This window comes from Anomalospiza imberbis, chromosome 11 (genome assembly GCF_031753505.1).
Source record: "Anomalospiza imberbis isolate Cuckoo-Finch-1a 21T00152 chromosome 11, ASM3175350v1, whole genome shotgun sequence".
Taxonomy (NCBI): Eukaryota; Metazoa; Chordata; class Aves; order Passeriformes; family Viduidae; genus Anomalospiza; species Anomalospiza imberbis.
This window is the reverse complement of record NC_089691.1, coordinates 7355168-7379546: the sequence shown is the minus strand read 5'-3', so window position 1 is coordinate 7379546 and position 24379 is coordinate 7355168. Positions and strand designations below refer to the sequence as shown.

At 39.9% G+C, this 24379-nt stretch overlaps 1 long non-coding RNA gene across 9 annotated transcripts in view; it reads right to left on the bottom strand.

Moving 5' to 3' along the window:
* Positions 1–24119, bottom strand: part of LOC137480552 (uncharacterized) — a 55651-nt gene extending 31532 nt beyond the window's left edge. For 7 of the 9 annotated variants that reach the window (XR_011002964.1, XR_011002957.1, XR_011002960.1 and 4 more), the window contains exons 1-4: positions 23329–24119; positions 20048–20322; positions 19432–19682; positions 6358–6429 (exon numbers count right to left, since the gene is read on the bottom strand). This is a non-coding gene — a long non-coding RNA (uncharacterized lncRNA). The remainder of the gene's footprint in view (positions 1–6357; positions 6430–19431; positions 19683–20047; positions 20323–23328) is intronic. The other 2 variants (XR_011002961.1, XR_011002958.1) reach the window with 2 other exon arrangements.
* Positions 24120–24379: the final 260 nt, after the last annotated feature.

The window sequence follows — 24379 nt, the reverse complement described above, 5'->3', positions numbered from 1 at the left end:
TTTTTTACTGTTTTTAACCCATTTCCAGCTGAGACTTTCTGATCCCACCTCCACATCATTTGCAATGTGTAGAAATTTGATTTAAGGGAGTAAGAAGAACAAGCACAGCACAAAAAAAAAATACCTAATTTTATAACACATCTCATGGCCTCTGCTGCCCAAATCCACAGCTTCATCTGATCAGAAGGTAAACACTTTGCTATATCACATTTTATTTTGTCAAAGTCAATATTCTCAGCAGAGAGAGGGATAAAAAGCACCAGCTCATCCCCACACTGTCACAGACCTCTGGAAATGACAGGCTCTGTCTTACTCACTAACAAACCAGCCCCTGTGCATTTGGTATTATGGAAAGTTACCAACACTCCAATAATTTCTTAATTCCTAGCTTTAAACTGTCCCAACTAACCATTGCACTAATTGTATGGTCTGAGGGCCAAAAGACATAATGTTTCCCCTTGGTTTTGCTTTTATCTCCATGTCTCCAGCTAATAGTGCTGCTGAATGCGGTTACTGACAATGGCACTTTAGCTCAGAAAATTATAATTTAAAAGCACAGTTGTGTTTTTCATGTTCTTCCCTCCTCTAGGGATGGATTTATGTGGAAAGCAGAACTGAAAACTGGTTTCATTTTGTTACTCAGAAAGGTTTGGACCAAAGGAGATCTTACAACATTCAAGTAAAGACATTACTTTCTCTGAAAGTTGGGTTTGGCTCTGTTTGTGTGTACATCCCTCAGATAGGGCTAATTTCTATCCCTTCTTACTGTGTTAGAAGTTTTCAGTCTTGCCCTGCTCATATTTTGATAGCAAGCAGGTGCATTATCACAGAAGTATCTCTCTGAAGAGATACAGGGTAGAGAAGAGGCCACCATGAATCCAAAAGATAATGATAGCACAGAAATATCCCTTTGAGAATGCTGAAGTACAGGCCTTCAGCAGAGATGACAGGGAAAGTCTTCCTCTCACCTATTAAGAACTTGAAAAATTTCAGATTTTTGTTTGAGCTACTTTGGAACAAGAGGAAAGGTAAGAATAAGAGAAATTCTCTCACCCAGACTTAAGCTGTCAGAATGGAAATTAAGAGAAGAAATCAAAGAAAAAGTACTCTGTGATAACATCATATGACTCACAAGCTTTAACAAACTGCCTTCAGAAATACTGTTAGGCAGAGTAAAAGCTCCCTTGTCTTCCTCTTTTCCATTTACACATCCCAAGATTTGCTGTGAAAGGAAACACCGATATTTTCCTCCAAATCTTTAGGGAGAAACAGCTTCATGTTTTTGCAGCTGCACTTGCCAGAATGCTGTTCCCACCAGTCCCTTGGCTCTTTCCTCAAATGTCCCATAGTTCAGATTCCTTCAAGGGTAACTGTCAAATCCTCATATTAGTCCCCAGGACACTGAGACATAATCCCTATCTTAAAAGACTTCAAATGATTTTCCCATTTTGCAGTTGGTACAGCTCCTTCTATATAACACTGCCAAAAAAACCCAACACAGCACAGTGACCAAGCCAAAACTATGAAGTTTGTTCTGTTTTTTTTTTTTTGTTTTGTTTTGTTTTTGTTTGTTTGTTTTTTGTTTTTTTTTTTTTTCTTTTGTTTTGTTTTGTTTTGTTTTTTCTATTTCTGGACCCAGAAGCTGTCAAAGGCATACACAGTCTGTTCAAAGCAGCAGTTGGGCACACGTGCCTCAAATTTAGAAGTTGCCCACCTGGATCTGTGCTGGGGGCTTTCAGAAGTTCCTTCACAAAGCCCAGAGCATCAGAACAAGGCTCAGCACCTGAGAACTCTTTGCTTTGCTCTCCTTGGCAATGTTAGCATGTTTGTCCTGTCAGTGCTCACAGAACAGCCTGGCAGTGTTCACCCCAGAAGACTGAACCTCATTGAAGAGAGATAAAACAGCCCAAGGCCAGGTATCCCCCCCATATCTTTTCCTTGACTCTGCCCACATAAGCAATCAAATCCAGTAAAAGGTTAAGAACAGGAATATAATGGGTGAAATTTAAGGGTGGGAGTAGGAATATTACAAGATGACAGCAAGTAAGACACATCTCTACTTCAGGTCTTTCCTCTTGTAGCTACTCCAAAATTAAAGGATGGTGAAAAAAATACCTGCTATCCCTGCACGTGAAGTTAACTAGGGTTAATCTATAATGCCTAACACACTGACACCTGTACAGACATGCTGACATCTAAAAAAGACTTGCTCACTGTGCTGACCTACACTGTATATAGGTTTCTGGAAAGTAATGAATATTTTTCAGCAATTAGGACTACACACAATAATGCTATGCAAAGAGCAATAAGGTTCTTCATCACGGGTCTGTTCTGTTGGAAATAAAAAACAGTTAAAAGCACTCAGCCTCCAGATCGTGCTGAAGTCTTTTAGAAGCTCTCACTGGCTAACATTTGACTTACAAGTAAAATCTTAGAAGTCAAACCAGCTTTGTTTGCCTCTGCAGCATTCACCTGCACATGGACATGGTTCAGCAGCACAGTGCACGGGATGTGCTGGCAGCCTCAAAGCAGGTGCCAGGCAGGAATACTGCTCCTGAGGCAGAGAACTTCCCTCAGTGCCCGTCACAGGTACTGCAACCAAAATAGTGCACTCAGTATTTATAGCCCCACAGAGCACACTGAAGGGTTTAGTCATCAGTGTGTGACATGGACACACCCCTCAAGGGCTAAAAGTGAACAACTGTTCAGGACTCCTGACCCAGATCTGGTGAGTGATGTACCTGCTCTCCACATTTTATTAGCTCCAGGTTTCCCTGCAGTTATTTACCCAGTGACAGCTGAGCCTCCTCCTTAACAACATGTCTGGAGCAGAGCTAATGATTACATGATTAATCTGCATAACCCTTGACTCGAAACAACTCTTGTCAACTCTTGGCAAGAACAGTTGACAAATCTGCTTTTCCAGCCCCTCCAACACACAGCAAGTCACGCAAAATAAATTCTTAAGAGGCAGAAGGGCAAGGTCATTTGAGCCCTTTGTATCACTTGGTTCTAAGTGTATGTATATTCAAATCAGCAGAAAATGCCTTTGCTTTCTTCAAAAAGAAAGTGAAACGCGCAAGTGATCTTTGCTTTAAATAAATGGCAGCAGGTGACATACCTGGCAAAGCGCACCAAAATTAAACTTCAAATGGTATTGAAGCCTGAGTTTTATATGGAATCATTTGCCAAACCAGATTTCAGCAGAATCAAAAGGCTTAAAACAATAAAAAAAAAAATCACCACAAACCAAAAATCCCACCCAGTGGAATCCCTCAACCCATTTTTAAGTTTTTTCCATAAAACTCACGTGGGACTTCTCAGCTTGTTGTCGGCACAGACTGCATTCATCTGAGCTTTTCACTGTTCTTTGAAAGGGTACACCAAGATAAGATTTCCAAGAAATCACAGCTGGTGTGTTCACACATGAACAGCCAAAGCACATATAAAGAGAAAGATTCCTTTTAATCCCCTGCATGAGATCTATTTCCTTCTTTGTTAATGAAAAACACAGATCTCAGCTTTTGTAAAAATGTATACACCATGCCTAAAAGTGATGGTATCAGAAATGCCACTGCTTAGCTGCAATTAATTGTGATTTCCACTGCCCAAAAGCATCTTGAGGATAAGTGCTCCACATCCTGTTTTGATTGCCTTGCCTGCTTCTGTTATTGTGCCCATGGATAAAGAACACTGAAGAGCAGCATAGGGAAAAGCAAGAAAAATTAAAAAAAAAATAAATTACAAATAAGAAAACAGTCATCACCTATTTCCCTAGAATATTCACATTTTTCTTTTGCTTCTTATGCTGTAGAAAAAGTAGAACTGAAGAAAGCAGCATGTAATTTGCAGCAATTGTATTAGCAAAAAAACTTATTTCTAAGCATCTCTTTACCCAACCTCTACTTCCACACAGTGGTACTGCAGAACAGCTTTAAACCAGGTCAGTAGAATGGAAAAGCACATAATATAACTAAGGATTGCCCCCAAACCTCTGTATTACTTTCCTAGGCGCTGCTTTCTTCAAAAGTATCAGAAGTTCCCAAGATAAAGATGTAGGATAGGGTGGTACAACGCTAGAAAGGCACATATTTGGTATACTAAATACATTTTCTGGCAACTCACCTCAAATGGAAAGAGAAACAGAGTAACAGAGAAACATAAATAGACAAAGCTCATTCCCTTCTGGAGATTAATTCTGATTTTATTTCTAAATGGCCAAACTGCTTAACTATGTGAATTTGTATTTTTACTGATGACAGATGAAGCTGACATCACTAACAAGGAAGGCTTAAGAATTCACTTTTAAGTGTTTATTTTCATAAATTATTTAGCCAGGAAGTTGTTGCACTGAATTAGCAACAGTGCAGAAAGATGGAGACAATATTTAATTTTGATTCCCTTCATAGCCTGTACACACCAAAATGCATTCTATAAAAATTGATTAATTTTTAACCAAGTGTCTTCCTGCTACTTAATTCTGATACACACATTTTAATTCTAGCTGCCATTCAAAAAAACTGAATTTTTATTTAGCAATGAACTTTCTTTGAACTCACAATGTCCAGAAAGGTTTTCTGGCCATTTCCCCACTCAGAACAGTGTCAAAAGGGCACAGACTTAAAGAATCTTTTCCCACAAGGTGTGTCCCTTCCTGGGCTGTCATCTGACAGACACATGAAAAACACCCAGAGACCACAGAAGAGAATAGCTTAAGGGACAGAGGTGACAGCTGTACAAACATATTTTCAATGCCAGGTTTATGCAGGGCAGTGAAATTCTTAACCCTCTGAAACCATCATATATAAAGTCTCCCAAAATGTTTCCAATAAAAATTAAAGGCATAGAGCTCCAAAATGTGACTTCACAGAAAAGTCAGACATCTTGTAAAATGAGCAAGTCAGATTTTGCCTGTGGCAAATTTTACAGAAACCTCCCAACGCTGCCTAAAAGGCTGGTTTGGTTTTGCTTTCCGAGTTTCTACCTCTTGGCTCTTGCTTGCAAATGCTCAGGCAGATCTCGATTTTAGCCTTCAAATTACAAAGTGTCCATGGTGTGTTTGACACAGCTCCAGGACAGCGATGTCACACAGGCTGCCCCGAGCAGCACAATGTCCTGGCACTGTCCTCTGCCAGGACACAGCCTGCCACTCCTCTCCTGCAGGGACTCAGAGCAGACAGAAAAGAAGAAAGATGTAACCTAGAGGGGGGAAGCTTTGCCTGGTGCACAAGGGAAAATCAATTCATTCAAAAAAACCAGAAGGAATTAATTTAGTGCACAAATGGGGACTCCTTTTAGTACCTGGCACCTCCAAATAATAAAGAAATAGCTGAGGAGTTAGAACCAGGTGAGGCCAAAAAAGACCCTGATTTCCTTGCTTATCGGCAATGTGTGTTAACATTTTGCCTAGAGCAAGATTATTCTGGAAGCCAATTGCTTAAAGAGGTCTACAAGAAAGAGGGATTTTTCACCCATCTGAATAGAAACCAACATCATCCTCCTTTACCTATTTTACCTTAAAGAGCTCCGGGTTGTCTGTGAACTTGACTACAGGAACAGAACTGGAGCAAAAACTCCTGCTGCCTTCCACTGAAACCAGTCCAGGACAGTTCATGGGTATTCAGTCAGTTTTACTGAGGCTGATGCAAACAACAAGAATATACAGCACAGCACTGGACCACAACTCTGTGGCTCCACTGCTGGGTTTTCCTGATGTTGTTTGAAGCATTGCAATTCATTTAATGAGGAAAAACATGAAGATTTGAACAGAAAGCAAGGTATACAGCTGAGCTGGTTAGGAATTCTTTGATGAAATAGCAAATAAGACTTTTAACCTGATGTGGGAAAAACCTCCTCTGCCTGAATGACAGCCACTAGCAAGGGTCACTGCAGCACCACTGGGGTACCAACAGCAGCCTGAAACAGCCAGCAGCAGTGCCTAGAAAAGACATTTTCTTGTACAGTGCACAGGAAGCACAGGCATAAAGAAGCCTCACAGGGACCTGAGCAGTCTGAATTGCAAAGCTGTTGGGGCTGTGCCAGCCTGTGCTCAGGCACAAGGACGTGGCTGCAGTGTGCACAGCCAGAGCACTCTGGACACAGGGACAGCTGAGCAGCAGTGGGAGCAGAAACGCTGCCGGTGTGAAGCTGCTGCCCAGTGGCAGCATCCACCTGCACAACTTGCTCCTCACCTCAGGTCAGGCCTCTGAATATTCTCATTTCAGAATGTGCTCCATTAAATGTGGCATGACTGTTTCTCAGGTGAGAGGAAGCTTTAAGACTTGCAAACGTTAACATTTGGCAAATCTTCCAGATTTCTCAGCTGAATGAATAAACAAAATGTAAATACCAACTTACCTGATACTAACAGGTGTTTTCCTGTAGTTGTCACATTGCTTGCATTGCTCCTGAGTCACAGTATGAAAACCCCTTACCAGAAGAATCAGGTCAGTGGGAGTATCCACATGAAACAAGGAACATCAATAAGAAAAAAAAAATATTTACACCTGAGTCAGCACTAACCAAACTGAATCACAGACAAACAAGGAAGTTAGGAAACTCTCCCTGACAGGTATTTTGTTTGGGAATTTCCTCTTCTATATAACTTGAGATATTTTAAATCAGTTTTTGTTGCAGAAGCTAGTGAAAGGAACAATGACGGGAAATCAAATATTCCTCAAAATTAAGTATTATATTAATAGTATTAAATGACAGTGTCCTCTAAATCCAGTTTCTTGACTGTTGACATACAGAGTGATAAATTACTTTCACAATTATTTATTTGATACATAACAATGTATTTATGAACATACATGGCTAGGACAGCTTGCCCAGTATGCACATTATAATGTTATTTGTGTGTTCACATTAATGCACTCTCAAGTTTCTGGAAATTACAAAAAAAAATTATTCTGCTGATAAAGAAAACTTACATCCAGATAATATAAATTTGACTGCTCAAGGTGTATTGACTTGCACCTTATAAGGTTTTCCATGTACTTTGAGGAAGACGGGGGGTCTATTCCACTCCTGCTGTAGAGGACAGTTCACAGCCCTTGTAGCCGAAAAAATATTGTTGTAGAAATACTGAAGCTGGCAACAGAAGGATTCACCCCAGTCAAACCACAAGAAAGGAGAATCAGGACAGTAACACTGCTCAATTATCTGTGAGGAATGTTGGTATATAACGTGCATTAATTTTATCCTATTTCCTGTGAAACCATCAGAGGACTCTAATCCCAATTGCCATAACTGTGTCTTTGCTTTAGTTGATGCTCATGCTTATCCTCTACACATTAGACTAAAATATGTGGTTTTTTCCTCCACTCAGTGGTTCATCACTTTGTCTCAGCACTTGACCTCTTTACAGCCATAGTGGTTTTTAAAGCAGTTGCTCTGCATTGTTGAAATCAAAGGATGGAACTGTCATAACACCACTAAAACTCCTCCATCACCTTCAGCACCTTAAATCTACATTTTGGTCTCTGGTCCACTGCACTGTACAGAGCTTTACCTCTACTTTCCTACATCAGGAAACCTCCATTTGGTCATGACATCTTGCTTCTATGTTTTTATGGCAGTAATTAGAAGTCGTGTTCAATTTCATAACTGAGTTCTTTTCATTAAAATTAAACATTTCTAACCAAATACATTAATCCCTCTTGAACAAGGGTATTCATGCACAGGAACTGAAGAAAATACAAAGCTTTCATGGCAATTTATCCAGATGGGATAGAGAAAATATAGTTATTAAAATTAATCTGACTGAAGTTCACAGAGCATTCCTGCCAACCCTCAACACTGAAGTGAAAGAATAAATAATTTCCCTACTGACTTCTGTTTTAACAGGATATAGAAACCAGAAGAAAACATTGCTTTTTACAATCACTGGGCTGATCAAACATTTCTGGCAGACTCTGTAGCAAGTGAAGGACTATAAAAGAATATTTTGGTCTTCTTTGAAAAGTGTATGGTGAGAAGAAATGAGATTTTTCGTGACTCACTAGATATTTGTATAACATTAAGTAAATTTTGTCTAGGCAACACTTAGGAAAAAGAAAGCTTTTGTTATTTCAAACCTTTATCTTTTAAATGGAAGTATGAGAAATATCCATCATTCACACTCAATTTATTCTTGAAGAATCCTAGCCCTCCACTTCCAGTAAAATCTAAAGTAAGCACATGGACAAATCACAAGTAATGAAAAGAAAAAAGGGATTGTAGATCCTTTTGATAGCCTTTCCACGTAAAAGAGCCGATTATTTGCATTAGTGATGTCCAAGCCTGTGATGTTACTGCAGAATATTCTGAGTTTTAAAGAAAGAAAGAAATTATTACCTTGCCTGGAAGAAGCATTTCAAATATCCAGCCAGCAAAATCCATTAAAGAAGGGTCATAAAGGTACTTTCAGATAATTCTGGCTTGCGCTGGATTTTCTCTACCCTGGTCTGTAGATTTATCCCAGATCTCTCTATACCATCGTGAAGATATTGATGCAAACTTTACTTCTCACTTTCCTCCCTCACCCATTATGGTCTATCATCTATTCTCTTATCAAAGGGCATCCTTCCCTTTTTATTTGTGTGAGACTCTTCTAAAGAGATTTTCATCTCCAATTGCAGAAGCTGTAATATTAACATGCCCACCCCGTGCCATTCATTATCTTCATTACTCAGCCACACATTCTACTTTCCTGCCCCCTGACAGTTGCCCATCTTTCCAAGTCAAAGGATTTCAATTTACACGGGATTGGGTGAAAAGGGCTCCTTTCAGGCACAGTTACAGGAATGACCAAAAACAGCCAGAGATTTCTTCCTCCCAAAAACTTAGGTGTCAAATTCAAATGATCACAACAGAACATCACAAAAACTTCCTAGCTAACACATCGCAGGATAGAAGTTGAGCCAAACACACTCCAAAAATTTAGCAAACAAAGAACTCCCTGCTTTTCATACTTTTTTTAGATTTTTTTTTTAGTCTTGGTTTCTAATAATTTGAAAGGTAAAATTATCACCTGTGATGTTGTGCCTGTTTCGAGCAGAACTTTCAGTCATTTGGCAAGAGCCAAATACCACAGGGAAGAATCACACAATAAAAACATGACCTGCCAAAAATCTGTAAAGGCTCACTAAGTTTGCACATAACATCATTAAACATTCTGGGTTTTTTTTTTCCCTTTGCTATTCCAAAAGCATTTCTTTTGATTACAGTAAGGCACAAACAGAAAATGAAAGGGTTGACATGAGTTGTTGGGAAACTAAGTGTACTCTGCAAAGAACATAATAGGATTAGGAAAACAGTAGCATTTCTTGTTCAATAGGGAGCAAGGAGGAGTTTATGAGGTTTGGGGTTACTTGATCTATTCAGGAAAGCGTCTTAGACAGCAGCAGCTGATCACAAGTGGAAGGCGCGAGGCACAAGGGCACATAAAACATGCCCTGAGCACAAGAAGGAACAATTCATTCCTTTCATCTCTTCTGTGCTCTACTCTAAGAAGAGATTAATATTCCAACAACTATTGCAAACTGACTGAAGGAAAATATTTTATCCTATTCTCCAAAACTTTACTCAGTAACTAAGGAGAAAAACCAGTAAAAGAATCACCAAAAGTTCGGTAAAGAACACAGGACAAGGAAAGGAAGCACAATAATATAGATACAAAAGGATTTTCACATTTAAATGAGATCCAGCCTCATGAATCATTAACATTTCCATCTCACAGGACAAGTTATCTCAAGACATCTAACTGCTTTGATGTTCTTTAAATGGGAGAGAAATACAATTCCTTCTATTACATTTCTGCTGTCAAAGACAATTTTGTGGCTGGTTTGGTTTTCTGTTGTTTGGGGTTTGGCTTTTTGTTGTTTGGAGTTTTTTTTTCCCCCTGCAGTTACCTTTTCAATAGCTACACAAAGCAGCTTTCCCTTCTCAGAAAACTGCAGAATTTTAAGCCTAATCAATCCGTGAGACAAAGATAAGCATCTTCTCCTTCATGATGCATATCAATCTGATTTTGCAATTGATGATTTGTAAAGCTACACGCCAAGTGATGAAACCTGACATCCTGGACAAGTACCAGCTCCTGACACAGTAAACAAACTTTGACAGCCATGGAACTGTACCACGCACTGTTTCCATTTGCCATCCAACTTCCTTGTGGATAAAAGCACCAAATGGATTGATATACATGCCTGAGCACCGCTGGTTTAGAGCACTTTCTACAAAGCATCTCATGTTAGATGTTTCACTTAGAATGCAAATAAACAACAAAAGAAGGTCACTAACAAATGACCTTTTGTCTAAAGACGGTGCTTGCCCTTGCCAAGAACTTCATTCCTTCAAATCCCCTGGGGACTCTCTGCATGAATGATTTTGCATCTGAAATACCTTACCTGTACTCACCTACATCTGAGCTAACAAAACACCGAAGCTTAATAAGTTACTCTAGATTCCAGCACTTGGAAGTGAAATTTGCAGCCGAGCTGGATGGTGACAGACAGTGCTCTTTATCCTGGTTTTCCCCAGCGCAGAAGGGATTTGCCCCTCACTGAGGAATGATGACCCTGAAAGCTAAACCTGAGCACTGACTTTCAGCTCTTCACCTGAGTGTTCTGCCATGTTGTCAAAAATGGGGTTTAAGCACTGTCACAGTGACACTGACATCCCTTCTTTAAAGGTGTGCTTTCCAAACTCTCTCCTGTACCATGTAGCTGCTGGATTTCAAGCCTGGGAGCCCTGGTATTTCAGGACCCCACCTAACACCAACTGAATTTCATCAGAACTCTTTTTGGAACAATAAGTGGCCCAGGACATAGCTTGAAATTACTCAAGTTATAAGTGACAGATCATTTATTAGTAATAAGCTGAGGACAAAGCCACAGGAGTACAGAAACATGAGTGCCCTGTCCATTCTTGCATTCTACAGCATTTAACAGATTTCACTAATAAAAGCAGATTATAACAACTAAAAATATGCAATGCCTTTAATGAAAATATAAAGCAGAAAATGTTAAATTATTTTATGTTATATATGCAAATATTCCCCATATGTAGCAAGCTATTCTGAAAAGCAAGTTTATTGGAAACCAGACACAGCACATCCTGCAAACCTGGGCTTTATGGATGAACACTTCCCAACAGCAGCAGCCCCAAACTGGAGCAATTTCAGCCATCACAGACCCAGGTGTGGCTTCTTTATCTTTGCAGTTCATTCTGCTTGCCCTGCATCTGAACTTAGCCTATTAATATATAACACTAAGGAGAGATTTCCTCTGGAGACAGCAATGCACTTAAAACAATAGGTAGCTGTATTATTTTCATCTTACAGCAAAAGCAAGTGATCACTTAACAGCTCTCCTGGTCTCTAAACACCTCATCCTTTAGAGCACATCCCATTTTAGTGGGATCACAGAGACAATTTCTCCCAAATCAGGCCCAGTAGTGGTGCAAACCAACACCTTCCTCATCTGCAGTGTTAAATAAAATATTAATCAGAATCTCAAAGAACAGCATGCTGCTTCTCTCAAGCATGTTCTGAAGTACCAAAACATTTTACAGAATATGGCAGAAATGTGATATGAAGACCAGCTGGTAAGAAAACAGCACAAGAATACCAGTTAAACTGCTACTGTGGTCAAGTTAATTAGCAGTCTTAATGATCCTACCAAAGTCAGAATGGTGAGAAACACATATTCAGATCTATTGGTTTTAGACTCTGGGGAAAAGATTCTTTTACATAGAGGGTTGGGGCTTGATGAGGGTCTATTAGGCACAACCAGTCCGCAGGGTTACAGTACAAACAATTCCTCTTAACATTTGAGCTGCACCATTATTCTGTCATTGATGTGACACTCTCCCTCCAATCCCACCCCCCTCACTAATAAATGCTCAGATAAAAACTCCCACCCCCTTCACCAAACGGGACCACTTCCTCATTACTGTGGTAACAGCACGTTGAGCTGGAGAATCAGAAGAGATGAGCACAACCTTTTCAATCTATTCCCTGTGACAACTACGAAAATCCTTTCTACCAGCTTATGCCAGGAAGATGACAATTAAACAGCAGCCACACACATCAATCAGAATCATCAAGCAAAACAAAGTGGTGCCCAGTTCAGAGCTGCACTGGGCTCAGGCAGGCAGCTTTCCTGCTTCTCTGGAGCCCACAAACTTTCAGCACCTTGCAGAGTGAAACTTGAATCTGGGGAAATGATGGACAGTTTTAAACACCCACACCTGAGAGTCATAACCATGATTTCTGCTCATTCACATGTACCAGGAAATATGGCAGATTTTTAATAGAAATCTCCATAAGGCTGGGTTGCCTCTGTGCTGTAGGATATTAAGTTCTTAAAAATAACAATTTGAACATTAGTTTCTCTTCACAATAATGCTATATTGTGGATGCCACCTAAGTCTATCAGCTGTATTAACATTTACATCACATATTTCAATATCATTTATTCATCCAGTTTCTCAGAAAAATGTACCTGCTACTGAAATTTGAGCCAAGACTTGCAGCCCACATGATATTCCCAAGATCTGAACAACAGCTTTGTATTCACAAAGAGCAAGAAAAGCTAAATCATCTGGAATGACTGCTCATCACTCACAAGACAAGTTAAGAGGCAAAATTGTAATTGCACGTTGTCAAGTGAAAAAAAAAGAAAAAGTTTTATCCCAGAGTTTCTTTAGGGGTTTATTTTTGGTGGGGTTTTTTTTTTGTTGTTGTTGTTTTTTGGGTTTTTGTTGTTTTTTTTTTTTTGTTTTTGTTTTTTTTTTTTCTGTGGCTTTGGGGAGCTTTTTTTGAGCTTTTAAATGTTTTTTTTTTTCCTGAACTATCTTCAATGAAGTATTTATAGAACATGTCTATTAATGAAGCTCTAAAGAAGAAAGAAGAGCACATTTCCAGGCAACAAATCACTACCTGGAAGGACTCAATTTACTGAAGTTTTTTCAATTGCTTGAACCAAAATGCACGAGTCACTTTGGCAACACTAGAATTACTAGTATTAAAAAGGGGATTAATGTGATAATTATTCATGATGCCCAAATAAGTGTCCCTCAATCTGCAGAGACATTTAAAAGCGGAAAGATCTATCAGATTGTCCTGAGTAGAACAACACTGCACTAAAATTCCATTAATAATAGGAAATTTGTTCAAAGTGGCCCAAAACCACTTAAAACCAACCCTGCTCCTTTAATATGCCAATAAAGTCATAGTCATTTAGTCATTAAAACCAACCCTGCCCCTTTAATATGTCAATAACTTGCAATGTTTCCAGAATTTCTGCCTATCTATAATTGCAAAATAAACAGAAAAAAAGGAATTCTGAAAACCTCTAATCATCACCACAGTTACTGGATACAACAAATGTGACTTCACCTCAAGGAGGACACGCAGCACTTCCTGCTCTGTGCAGACCCCATGCTCTGAATTAAAACACACACAGGCTCAGTGTTCTGGACAAATACGAGTGTTTAAATGTGAACCACAAGTTCAACATATAGAGACCACAGGCTACACCAGAACTCCCAAGAGCTACAGGCAGTGGCTTAGGCATATACTTAGTCCCATGTTTTACAATTACGTGCCAATTTTTTTGTCTTGGCATTTGCTGCACATTGCCAGTCTTTTAAATTAATGTGAATTCAAGTAGGTGGAATATATAGTTCCAGGGAAATTCCATTATAACTTATCATAAATGAATCTTACCACCTACTATACCATCAAGTTCCTGTTGTGCCTACAGATTAGTTCACTCAAGTATTAAACTTGTTTCTTATTAAAGCATCTGAACTCTGAAACTGTACATCTTCCAGAACTTGAAAGGCACTCACAAGGAATGCACTTGATAAAAATCAGTCATATTCTTGCATTTTTAGCTCATGATGACTATACTCTACATGTGCATCTATTTTTATTAGGCTATTTTGTCAGGTACTAATTATTTGTACATCTTCCCTAATTAAATAAAGGATTGATAATCCAAATCACAACTTTATGAAAAATAACTTGATTTAAATATTACAGTATTAGAAAATATGGAAAACAACTTGCATAAAGGATATATTTATATTCAAATAATATTCCCCAGAGCACACACAATTTCTTTTCTGACTATCTTGACATTTCATCTTCAGTTTTGGCACAGAGGGAAAAAAACCCAGCTTAAAAAACACCCCAAACCAAAAATTCCAGAAACAAACCCAAAACCAAGCCAACAGTGACAATCTGCATATGTTGATTAAAATTAAACTCACCCAGGCCTTGCTAGAAAGAACTCAGGATGGATTCCTTCATCCAGTTCAAAACAGTTCTCCCATTTTGGCACAAGCACAGACCTTTACTAACTGACTTCCAGTTTAACATGGCAATGAAAATAATAAAAGCTTTTCTCAGCAGCCTTCATATCTCCTGACAGCTCGTAGGTGGAGGTTAAAGTAATGCAATGTGAAATGGAGCCACACAAGTCCCTGGCCACCATTCAACAGAGGCACTGTCTAGCAGGAATTCAGGAGTTAAATATTTTGACTTTGACAGGAACATCTGTTTAAGCCATCTGCACATTTCCCTTGTGACCATTTGTCCACCAGAAGCTGGGCTAAAGCTAAAGGTATTTGGTATATCAAGAAATACCTGGTATATCAAGAAATACCTGTAAAAGGAGGAAAAAAGAAGAGCAAAAGGAAAAGACAAGGAAAAAAGGGAAAAGGAACACAGAAGCATCCAAACAATAACAGCAGAAGCAATGTCCAACACAAGGATATTCCTAAGAAGACAAAACCAGCAGAAGCCTCAGAGGAGAAAATGAGAAAGTAAAGAAGAGATGAATCCAAGCTGGAACATTTGCACCCGTGTGCAAACAAAGGCAGCTGAAAGCACATGACCCTGCCTGGGAGCAGACCCCAGGGCTTGAATCTCCATTTGTTTGTTTCTTCCTGGAAACTAAATAGGTTTCAGTTCAGATTAGGATGACATTGAAGCTTTTTGCTGTGTTACTATAATTCCATAATTCACTGCAATATCACAAGCCCATCAAGGAAGTCCTCAGTTTAAAAAGGGGAATTCTTGTTACACCCAATAAAAGAATTAGGATTCAAGGAATAAAATCTTTTCAATATGAGATACAAGGTAGATGTGATCGTTTTCTGATTTTTTTTTTAATTCAAGACTTAAATGTTTCTGAAAGGGAAGAGCATATCAAAATCCTTTCTTCCTCCAATCTCTACCCACAACTCAGTTCATCAGAAACACAAGCTGGATCCTGAAAACATTTACTATCTAAGACAAGTTTTGTGTTTACAGCTGTATGAATGAAATGCAGCAGTCAGCCCTTTGAGTACCTCAGAGACCCACACACATTTAACTTCAAAGAAAGCATTGGAGGATATGTGAGTACATGCATAGCTCTATTTTAGCACTCAAAAACAGACCTAAAACTCACGTGTATTTGCAGGTGCTCAAAAAGTAATGGGCCAAATGCAATTTAACCCTTTGAGCTGCACGTGTGACTGAAACCCAGTCTGATAAAATCATCATAGGTTAGGCTCTTTCCAACATGTCAGAACCATCATAACAGCTCCAGCTGCCAAAAGAAAACTTTTGCTGCCCTCCTTTTGTGTTCTCCCTTTATCCCACATCTCTGAAGCACAGAAACCCATTAAGTCCATGTTGTTCAATAAAAAGGCAGAAAATGGTCCATGGTTGTTTGGGGGTTGGATGTGTTGGTTTGACTTTTTTCCCTGGAATACCTTGCTGATATTTCAAGAGTTAAATCAAAGCCTGAAGCATTAGAGCAAGCATCAAAGCTGGCACAAGTGAGAACACGTAGGCAGGAAGACAGGAATGAAGGGATGGGGGTGATGTGACTCCCTGTTCCAGCAGCTGTGAGCTGCTAAGTCTGACCCCCCCTGTGCTAAGAACCATGCAGATAGTGGGCAGATACTTAGCAGTTTTTCCTTTTGCTTTGCAGCCAAGTAATTAAGTCTGACTTAAGATGGTAAAGTACCCACAAAAGAAAACAGCACCTACACAAGGTAAGAATCGCCTCACCTTCACCTCTGAGTCCTGCCATACAGGAGATGTGCACACAGAACAAGCTCTGCTCAGACTTTCTGTCTGGTATCAAATAAGTTTAATGGAACTGGTGATATGCATATTTGTTATCAAACTGTTCAAGTCAATGTTGTATTGGAGGAATAAAATAGAGGGGATTTTTTTTCCACATGAGACTTAAGGAGACATTCTAAGCATTTGCTTTAAGCAACAAACTTTTCCTGTAGTTAATGCAAAACAAAACCATCCTCCACAGGGCAACTCAGAGTAGGAATCTAGTTCAGGTGCTCTGAATTGCTGGTAGAAGAACCTTGCTTTCTGAAGAAGCCTAGGAAGGAACCATTTAAAATGCCTATATGTTTAGGAAGTGTGTTCCCACAAATTCTGAAAAGGAAATTGCAAAAATTACATTAGGTCTCTGTGATTCAGTGGGTTTTTTCCCAGATATATAAAAAACTAAAACAGTACATTAAGACTTTGATCCCTAAAGGACAGTTGTAAATACAAGGATTTGACACAGACACATCCCTAATTTAATTTTTTTCTTTTTCACCACTACTAACACTTACTACTCCTTCTATAGAGTGCATTCATCTACATTTAAAGTGTATAAAGCCTTCACTCAATCTGAGCTTGCCCTACTGCTATAAAGGACCTGCACAACAGGTATATTCTGAAGAGGAGGAGGATGTAAAATCATTAACATAGAATAAACAATTGTTCTGAAGTCCTAAATTGCTCTAAAGTTTTTTCTGAACCTATACTTTTTCCTAAAAGCTTGAGCAGGTAAAAGACTTCTTTAACAAGACCAGGAATGACTTCCCCTCTTCTACTCTGTGCCTACCTGGAAACAAAGTTTGGATAACCATAAGGGAACGATTACTTCTTCTCTCACTCCTTCCTCCTCTAAATTATTTATATCACTGCCATCCTCTGCATAACCAGCTCATAAAAGCTTCCTCACAGTTCTAAACCTGCATGTAGAACACACTTTCCTATAGACAAAAGTGAAGAAATGTTAGAAGAAATTGCCCCCAAACACAGTCTTAAAATTTTTGCTGAGTAAAAGTAGTTGGAAACATGGCAAACCTGTCCCTCTAAAAATTTTGTTCTAATCTTCAAGCAAGTCAAAACCATTGGAAGAATGTGACCAATAAAGAAAAACAGCACCTATTTGTCCTTAGCAATAGAATTTACTGTACTGACAGCATGAGAAAGCAGCTAGTTAATACTTGAACATCTGAATTGTTCTTCCATTTACCTTACAAAAAAAAAAACCACAGGCACATTTTTAATCATGAGAATGACATGCAGTGAATCATATTTAATATCAGAGTGACTAGAAGAAAAATTCTGTGGTGATCTAGGACACTAAGCCTATTAAAACTTCCTATACATTCAGGTGTGTTGTAGATCATTCAGGCTTGAGTGATCATAGATATTCAGGTATGCTGTAGAATGAAAAATATGTAAATCATTAACTATTCAATTATATATAATGACATGTAAAGTTCATGAGATTTAATTACACATAAAATAATTAGCTTACAAAAATAAAAGGGATCACAGACCAACTGATTTACGCTGCATGCATTTAAAAGTGGTTCAAAGACACAGAGGGTCAGATCAACACTAACCAGAAATCTGGGTTTGGCCCCATAAACTGTTTCCAAGTGTGGCAGAGCAAGGCCATGCACTAGAATTCAGCAGACACAAGACACCATACTGGCATTAAGACCCAGCAACTCCACAACCTCTTTTGAATAGAATTTTAACACCCTTAAAATTAACTTTTTTCTGACAAGAAACATAACAGATTGCTGAGTAAAATTAATGTCCCAGTTGCAAGGAGGTAAAAATAGCTGAATTTACTAAAAAAAAAAATATGTCTGGCTCCAGTATAGAGCCTTCGACAACATAACCTGTCTTCAAACACATTTGCAATGTAGTTCTGCTGCACATAGACTTCCCAACTCTTGACAGCAGCTTCAATTTATGTTTATACAGCTAAGTCCTCAGGGAAATAATCAATTTTTAGCCTATTACTAAAAAGTAGAGTAAATAGTCTCAGTGTCTTTATTATTCTACCAGATTTTAACAGCAACATCAAATCCTTCTTTCACCAATAGCAGCAAACAGGCACAAGAAATGGGAGTTTGGCTCACCCATTATTAGGTTAAGGCCAAGGCAGAGCTATTTCCCCCAAACACTAGCTCTCACCCACGTGCAGTGTGGGGAGGAGAGCTGTGTTGACATCTCTCACTGAAGTCTCCTGACCCAACATCTGTGCCACGACTCCAAACATCAGCTTCACCAAACTCTCCCCTCGTGGTTCACCAAACTGCGACGTGCCTGGGGCAGGTGGCCTCAGTCCTCCACCCTGCTCCTGTGCAAACACACACAGTCTGCAGTTTCATTATTGATGTTTGCTTTCATTTTAAATGTTTACTAGGATTGATTTGGAACACGATTTTGTTTCACTAATACTGTGTTTGGCTTTTGATAGCAGCAATGCCTGTAGCAATAAAAACAAATCCTACTAAATGACTATCATAACATAATAATGGCCTAAATAATACATGCCCCAGTACAGGCAAGAAAATTGATTAAGATAGACAGCTTGAAAGACATGAAAACAGGATTATTAATTATTACTTGAACAAGGGAAAACACCCAAGCCCACAGCCCAAGCAGAAAAGAATACTTGAAAATTAAATGTTAGTGGTACTAGCTGCCAAAAGTTTTTCATTTGCAGCAGCCAAACTGTGCTTTAAAATGATACAACTGACAAATTAAATTAGGATTCAAGTACTCCTCTATCCTCACACCAGGTCACAATAGGAGATACTTTTCTTTCTGGAAAGAAAGCCTTGTTCTAGTCACAGCATGGGACTGCCCCATCTTATTGTTTAACAATATAGCTTAAGCATTTTAGGACAAAAAAACCAACCCCATACACCAATGCCATTGCAGTTTGCATTTTTGGATAACCATTTACCCTAATAAAAGGTATACCTTCAGTTAATACCTTCTGATCGTCTGACAACAATCTGCAAAAATAGCACTGGCCCTTTGTCCCAGGGATGAGGTGGGTGGTGCACATTCCACAGCTCCTGTGCCTGGCACGTCCTGCTCCTTCACTGAGATGGGAATAAATCATGGCAGGGCAGAGAGCAAAGAACAGCCACAGTCACCTGCTCTCCCCCCACAGCCACACCTTGTGCCAGGTGAGTGCCAGAGCAGCACTCACTTAACTCACTTAACTGCCTTTCATTCCTTAAAGGAGCACAGCAACTGTAGTACCTGAAAATATTCACAAATGAGATACGGTTAAAGCCAAAACAAAGCCTGTGTGCATCATCTTAACACCTTACCATCTCATCAGACAACAGCATCTGACAGAATTTCCTCAGCGTTAGAGCTCTTGATACCGGACACCTTTGAGACATCACTCTTAAAGCAAGAGGCACCTGTTGCCTCAGGTGATTCCACTGTAGCTGAGGAGGTTCTTCATTCCTCCCAGGTGAGCAGCAGAAGGTACTACAAGCTGCTGTCATGTGATGGTCTAAATTCATTGACTTCATGGTCTCAGCTTGTTCTTGTTGATTGATGAGACAACTTACAGCTGCAAATCAAGTGGGATTTGGGAAAAAAAAGACAATGCCCCTGCCTGACTGAGAACACCACAGTGTGAATTGTGCCCCTCTATACTGCCTCTATCTTTGCACAAACAGCATCTTAACCTTCTAAACCTTAAATTAACACCAAAAATCAATTTTTTTTCAAAAGAGCTGAAATACCAACCAAGAAAACATTGCTTGTGTTCTTTCACAGCACGGTTTTCTCCAGTACTTAGAGGTATATAAAACCAACTGTGAATAGGACTGTGGTGAGCAAGAAAATTGCATCAATACATACACTTCCTTGTTCTCCCGTCTATATTAACTAACAGCAAAGAAAAGCTGTCATAAGGGGAAGTAGAACACTTACATTGCTCAGAATCAACACTGGCAGCTGGCATGTTGAAACCAAATGTAAGGGGGTGTAGGCAGTAAACACCATAAAAACCTTTTTCTAATTTCAATTCTTCTTAAAAACTAACTACAGTCTCAAATGTTCAAAATGCAGGCATCAGTCTCCTACCCTCAACAATAGAAGGCAGCATCGGGGTATTTGTAAAACTTCAAGAGATCTTGTGTTCCTCTTATATGTAGCCCAGATTTTCAATCCTTTAGGAACTCCAAGCTGACATGTGCATGTACCTCCTGGAAAAACATGAAAAATAGGTTTTATTTAAGAAAGAAAAAAAAAAAGCCTATGATTTTAATCCAATTACTTCCTCAAGGAAGTAAGGGTTTAAAAGCACCAAACATAACAAGAAATGCTCTAAACAGGCATCTCAGCAAAACTGTCAGAAAACTATTCACTTGTCTAGTTTATAAATGAATCATATATTAAAGTTCCTTCAAATGAGCAGAACTTTGGGGTGGTTGGGATATAAGCATATCTCATTTTAATCTCAAATTCTTAAGGCTCTATTCTGATAACAAAAAAGCCTCTGCAGTAACTTAGTTACACAAACATGTTGAAATTCACATGATTGCATCTGACACCAGTATCTTCTCCAGCACAGCCACTAACTTCTACATCTCATGCTCCAGGGGGAAAAAAAAATCTATCATTCCACTTAAACTCTGCTAGGCACAGAACATTATTCATCTTCAAGTTCTAAAACACAGTAAATGAAGCACAGAGATGATGATTTCTCCTAGGTGCAGCACCTACCCACAGTCTCTCCCCTGCAGAGTGCTCCTGACTCAATTACAGCTCTGCACAGGCACATGCAACATCCACAGAAGCAAACCCTGACAAAGTGGGAAAAACACGACTCAGCTCCAAGTTAGAAAAAAATGGCAGGCAGACCAACTCAAATAAAACACCCCTTCCTTAATCAGTATGAAAAACTGCAAAGATAAGCAGTAGAAATTAATGTATGTTGTTATCAAAAGAATCTCTAAAGTTACAAGACTTCAGGAAAGGCAGCCTTATTCCTGTTTCACCTGGACATGAGTCCAAGTTTATGGCAGGCAGACCTTCACAGGACCAAATTCACTAACTGTCTCATTGCTAATCCATAGAGTTCATGTCCTTCGCAGAGAAAAGCATGAAAACCTGGAGGAAAAGCCTGACAGAGAACACAAGCCTCTCACCCCAACCTTAAGGCAAAGCTGAAGACAATGAACAATGCTCAGAACACTTCAAAAAGTGAATCTACACAATAGATCCGTGTAGAAGGTAATGGGTGGAAACTCCCACCACCACCAGACTCTTCACACCTCCCACCACTATCAGAAAAGAGGAAATGAGAGCAGGCATTTGGTGGTTGGGCTTGGTACTGAGACCAATGAAGTCCTGCTACAAAATGGGGCTGTGGAAAAAAAATGGCAGCAACGGCCATGACCGTTTTCTCTTCTGAAATTACACTTTTGCAAAAGTCTTCATCTTTGCATAAATGAAGTAGCTACCATCAGGATTAAAATCAGGTTTGTTTGCTGGAGGTAACAGATACTGTAGATAGAGTCTTTCAGCTCACAATAGGTTATTACACACTTGTGAAAAGTGATTTTGCACCAGTCTGCCTCAGAAATCTTCAGAGAACTAGCTCTTAACTTCCACTAGAAAATTTTCTCTTATATTTGCTGCAAAAAGTTTTATCTCTAACTTTTGTTTCTAATGTGCATGTTCAAAGTCACATCACCCCTTACTGTCATCCTGTCATATGGCAAAAATTAAGTGACCCCAGGTAAAGTAGGTTTTCTCTCTGTGAAAATACAAGAGAAAATCCAGCTGGGAGAGGCCCTGCTAGTTCATCTTCTCCCCAGAGATCCCCTGGAACAAAGCAGTGATTTACCATGAGATCGGGAATTATTGGGATGGCTATCCAGCCACCAAAGAGATGACATGTTTTAACTCAGCTTGAGACTGTTTTCTTTTTTTTGAAATATCCAAAGGCACATTTCAGAAAAATGGATCAGAGACAGTAATGCCCTTTTCTTTTCCAATAGTTACCCTGTAATCACTATAAAATCCAGTATTTCTTACTATTTACTTAGAAGCTGACAGAGAGTACCGCTAAAGGATGTTCCCTTAGAACTGATTTTCATCCCCCTCTCAAATCCGCTGCACATAAAATGGCTTAATAAAGCCTTCTGAGCTGCATTAGAATCTATTCTGAGGAAAGACTCTCCCCAGCTGTAGGAGTATTTCCATGCATTTAGCACACCTAAGTTGTATAGGAAAAATTACAGAAACCAGGCAGCAAGAAAGTCTTAGTACCAGGAAACACCTCAAATTTCTAAAGTCACAGTAAGAGTGACTTTAAGAGAAGACTCTCGCATTTCATTTCCTGTGGATCAAACTTTTACATCTTTACTCAGTCCTAATCCAAATTGAAACCATTGTCTGAATACAGATGTGAGAGGCCAAGCTCTTTAGGTCTTGCAAAATTTTCCACAGTCCAAATGAGAAATGACTCTTTGTTTCAGAAAGACTTGGACAAAAGTGATGCTCTAAATAATTGAAATACAGCTGTAGTTAACTAATGGTTTGCTGCAACATTATATGGTCCGATCACAAATGAAAATGGACTCTCTCTGACCACTTACATGCCACTAAATGCTCAAAGAGCATGAAATTAAATAAAATATATTTTTAAGCACTGTTTCCCAACTTCTCTGGAAGTACTGAAATGAGGAAAACTCCTTGCCACAATTAGCTTCTGCTTTTTCTCCTTTCATTCAAACTAGTTTTAGTTTTGCTTTTATAACATGACATTCATTAACTGCTCAAGCATATATATAGCTCCTCCAGATTCCAGCATAACAGCAATCTATACAATTTAAATGAGGGTCCTCATACAATTTATTCCAGCATCATAGCTAATCAGATGACATTCTCTCCCAAACCAGGGAAACATTATTAAATGTTCCAACCAAAAACAACACCCCATACTTAATCATGTATAAGAACATGTATCTGTACAAAATACTACATAGTTTAATTTGCAGCAGAAATAAAAAGGAAATTACCTCAGATTACTCTGTTCCTTTGCTTTCACCCAAAATGTAATATATCTACTAGAGCTCTCAATTTTTAAATCTGTTTCTTCAAATTAGACTCCAAGTATAAATTAACTATTGAGTGATTTATATACATATTATAGCCTTTCCAAGATGATGTCAGACAGAACAAGCAAGGAACTTTGACATTACCTTATAACTATCAAGTGAAATGTTCTGGAAAGGAGCTGGACATCAAATGGGTGGAATTTGGCATTTCAGAATGGACTCTGCAGCACTGTAACAGCTAGGTCACAGCCCCTGCAATGGTGACACCCCCACTGCACACCAGGGGCTGGCACCTGCCCGGAGAAACACCCAGTTACCACAGCACCACGGAAACACTGGGAATTTCATCACCGTTTTCAGCTAGAGCTGAATGAGGTCATTTAAGATGAAAACATGAGAGCAATTCTACATGACCTGTTCGAGTTAAAAAGTGAGGACAAAGGTCTGCCTTGAAGTACAGAGGTGTTTTCTCTGCTTCTTACACTTCACACTTTCCTGTGCTGCAGCCCATCCCTAAAATATCTCATTTTAATATAAACGCTTGCAGTACTTGAAGAAACACCGAGCTCCATCACTTAGAGGGGAGCACGGACTGGGGCAGCCCCGGCTGGGACCCAAAATGACCCGGTGAAGGCCTCCAAGGCTGAGGCGTCTGAGGTGAGCTCGCTGAGGCGACGGCAGTGACCACAGAGCTACGGGGCTCGGCCCCGTAAAAAGCAACATCTGTGGCTTCTAAGCCACTAAAGAATGTTTGAACCAAAAGCGCAGTAAGGGCTGAGGACACCTGAGCGCAGCTCCCCGCCGGGCAGGGGCTCACTCCGAGCTCCGGCATCTCAAACCCCGGTGCTTCCCCGTGTCCGGGTGACCAGCGGACCAACACTTCCCAAACCCCAAACACCACAAGAGCGCTGCCGCGGCCGCAGCGCCTCCCTCGGCACGGCGCCGAGCCCAGAGGTGCGGAGCGGAGCCTCGGGCGGGGCCCCCCCTGAGGGCTCGGGCGCTCCCACACGCGGCCACCGCCACGGGAGAGGAGAGCAGGGGACAGCAGGGAGGGGACGGAGCCGCGGGGAGCCCGGGCAGGGACAGCCAGCGCCTGGCACGGCAGCTCCGGGGCGGGGCGGCGGCAGGAGGAGCGGCGGCGGCAGGAGCAGGTGAGCGTGGCCGCAGCCGCGCCGGGGGCGGGGCGGAGCGCGGG